Source organism: Trematomus bernacchii, unplaced genomic scaffold (assembly GCF_902827165.1).
Source record: "Trematomus bernacchii unplaced genomic scaffold, fTreBer1.1, whole genome shotgun sequence".
In the NCBI taxonomy this organism is placed as follows: Eukaryota; Metazoa; Chordata; class Actinopteri; order Perciformes; family Nototheniidae; genus Trematomus; species Trematomus bernacchii.
This window is the reverse complement of record NW_022987727.1, coordinates 10,340,815-10,342,493: the sequence shown is the minus strand read 5'-3', so window position 1 is coordinate 10,342,493 and position 1,679 is coordinate 10,340,815. Positions and strand designations below refer to the sequence as shown.

Sequence of the window (1,679 nt, the reverse complement as noted above, 5' to 3'; positions counted from 1 at the left end):
CTTATTGCATTGAAAAAGAAATCCTCTGCATTTCTCCACCTCTCCGTGGAAAGGCTCAGGATCGGCAATGGGGAAGTCCCGGCATGGAGTGGAATCCACAGGTGGATAGGAGGAGGCAGGAAGTGTACCAGAAGACGTCAAAGCAGAGACCTGAGCAGCAAGGTTTGAGACGTTTAGAGCCATGGATTGATTGCTCTCCACTAAGGCTCGAATCATCTGCTCATGATGGCCCAGAAGATTTCCCTGATGGGAAATGGCGTGCTGAACTGAGGCGGGATCCGATCCGGCGTCAGCGGAGCTCATAGTGACCAGTTCGTACTGTTATGCTCACCGGTAGCTACAGGAGTGAACTCACAATGCTGAACACAGGACGATGAAACAGAGCTTTTGAGGTAGAAAAAGGTTTATTAACCAAAAACCTTATATAGAGTCAGACGAGGGATTAAATATCCAATAAACCCAAAGCCAGGGTTTGTTAACTGAGGTGGTGCGGATATGCACGGAGATACTCTGGCGAGGAGAGCCGGGGGACCAGAGCTGGTGAGAGTCGACAGGAAGGAGCTGGTGTGCGTGGAAGCACGAAGGTACACTGGCGAGGAAAGCCGCTGATCCAGAGCTGGCGATAGTTGACAGGTTGGAGCCGGTGTGCGTGGAAGCACGGAGATACTCAGACGAGAGGTACGTGGCTGGATGTGGCAGGCAGAGGAGTAGGCAGATGGATTCTGACGGAGAACACAAGGGTTAGATTCGGCAGGAACACAGAGAGTTAGTTTTACCATAAACTACATGTACCAAGTCGAATTACCAGCGAGGTGAAACGACGAACTGGTGAATACTGGATGAGAGGACCGGGCATATAAGCAGGTGAAGGTGAGTAGTGTAATCAGGATGATGAGCAGCAGCTGCGGAGGTGAGTTGGCGGGAATCAGAAGTGGGTCAGCCACACCCAGCCAGGGAGACAGACACACAGACAGACAGAACGAACATAACAAACATAAAACAAAGAAGAGAAGAAGGAGGGAGATACTGTAAATCCTCACACACTCGACCTGGGAATGTGCACAGCCCCACGGCACACCGGCTAAAAATAAAGAAACTCGGGCAGGACTACAAACGGCGGATTCAGTGGCCAACGATGACGACCACGACGAAGGTAAAATCAACTACATGCACTGGGGTTTTAATCTGCACAATAATGGTCTCAGATGTACTTTTATTTGCTCAGTAGATCAAGCTAGCCATGCTAGCCATAATAGGCTAACACCGGCCCCGAGCACACAGTACACACACACTGTAACTTTGTCTTGAAAGAACGTTACGCATCGAACTGATGTTCACAATCATGTTTATTTCATAATATTCATCATATTTTATGTTTAACTTGCCTCAACAACATTAAACAAAGTTCAAGCATACATGAAGCACTCTTCAAAAAGGAACAATCCTCCGTGTTTGAACCTCTTAAATCGCTGCATAGCCGATTTATTTGGACTGGATTATCCCAGAGGGTCTAAACATTCTTTATAACACAGTTTCAGATTTGTGAAACCTTAATTCTATTTGTGAAAATACAAAAAACACATTCCTAGTATGTTGTAAAACTACATGGCGACTAAACTTGTATATTGTATATTGCTTATTTTCCCCTCTTAGGAAAGCGGACACGGGATGCGAATTTC

The 1,679-nt window shown here is 46.6% G+C and overlaps 1 long non-coding RNA gene across 1 annotated transcript; it reads right to left on the bottom strand.

Annotated features, from left to right (window-relative positions):
- Positions 1–385: 385 nt before the first annotated feature.
- Positions 386–984, bottom strand: LOC117494546. The gene is made up of 2 exons (XR_004557081.1): positions 806–984; positions 386–722 (listed from the first exon to the last, which is right to left on the bottom strand). It is a non-coding gene; the product is annotated as an uncharacterized LOC117494546 (long non-coding RNA).
- Positions 985–1,679: the final 695 nt, after the last annotated feature.